The sequence below is a fragment of the Hipposideros armiger genome, unplaced genomic scaffold (genome assembly GCF_001890085.2).
Source record: "Hipposideros armiger isolate ML-2016 unplaced genomic scaffold, ASM189008v1 scaffold_22, whole genome shotgun sequence".
NCBI classification, from domain to species: Eukaryota; Metazoa; Chordata; class Mammalia; order Chiroptera; family Hipposideridae; genus Hipposideros; species Hipposideros armiger.
In genome coordinates this window covers 2,636,983-2,638,307 of record NW_017731372.1, presented here as the reverse complement: position 1 = coordinate 2,638,307, position 1,325 = coordinate 2,636,983, and the positions used below count along the sequence as shown (strand labels likewise).

General features: G+C 42.0%; 1 long non-coding RNA gene across 1 annotated transcript; it reads left to right on the top strand.

The window, feature by feature from the left end:
- Window positions 1-345: 345 nt before the first annotated feature.
- LOC109379123 (uncharacterized) lies at window positions 346-1,214 on the top strand. The gene is made up of 3 exons (XR_002123113.1): window positions 346-428; window positions 561-689; window positions 819-1,214. It is a non-coding gene; the product is annotated as an uncharacterized LOC109379123 (long non-coding RNA).
- Window positions 1,215-1,325: the final 111 nt, after the last annotated feature.

Sequence of the window (1,325 nt, the reverse complement as noted above, 5' to 3'; positions counted from 1 at the left end):
ACTGTCATTAACATCAAGTGTTGAACGAGTATTGGGTTAATAACTGCCAGCTCTCTTCGGCTGCTAAAGAATTAAGTCTAGGAGATCGATGAGAAATTCCCCTGTGGAAAAAGTCAGTGGCACTTGCTAAGTAACTGCCCACATCCTCTCCTCTCACTGTTCAGGGCTAACAGCTCTATCATTACCTCACTCTTAGCCCCTCGTCCTTCACTCCTATGACCTGATGGGCATTTTGAATCAGGGTTGCTGCCAACATCTTGACATGCCTACAATCAAATGACACCGTATCCCCGAACCAGCTCTCCCTTCAGACTTCCTCAGTTCTATAAATGAAGCCATCTGTCACCCAGACTCAGACTGCACAGTCATCTTCAACCCCCTCCTCTGCTCTAACCTACCACGTTCACCTCATCCAGCTGCCCTGTTTGGTGGGTCACCAATGGACTTTAGATCTGTCACCAGGGAACTGTAATGACCTCTGCCCCTAGTCCCTGCAGAAGCTTTATCTGAAAAATCTTCCACAAGTACTGCTATAATTAACAATACCCTTTTTTTTAAAGTATGCAGCCTCTCCAGTCCAGCCCAACTCATGTCTCCTCCAAAGAATGCTTCCTGCAGAAAGGCACTTCTTCCTGTGGATATCCATCAAGCCTCTTATCTGTACCACTTGCTCAACACTCCAACTGCAGGTACGGTTATCTATTCTCTTTAATTAGTGTATGGCATCCCTGAGGACCAGGATCCTCTCTCAAACATTTTTAAAGTCTCCCTCAGGCCTAATACAGTGCTTGACGCCAAATGTTTTTCCTGTTTGCCAGCGGGAAATGGAAGGACAGAAACTGAAGCTGAGAGACAGCCAAGCTAGATAAAGTGTACCCGGAGAAAGTTGCAAGGATTGGAGGATGCCGCTAAGAACATCTTCCCAGTCTTCTCAGAAAAGCCACAGAAATATTCTCTAGTTGTATACTCTAATACCATCTCATCAAACTCCTGTGAGAAAAGATTGTCTTTAATTAATGTATCTGGACAAACAGTATCAAAGATAAAAATATATGATTCATTTGCCCAAGACAACACTGCTGGACTTTCTGACCTCCTTCAGTGTCTTTTTCACTTACACATATCTTCATTCTGGAAGTTTTGTCTGAATTTTTATTTCTTCAAGAACAAATTGGAATAACTTGATGGAAAAACAAAATTGTATTTTTGACATTCAATATACTCACAAAGTACTGTGTCATTTAACTCCTCTATTTCTTTGGAACAGTCATATTTTGGCAAAGCAGAAGAAACTAAAAATGCAAAGACCTGGCCACTTAATATAA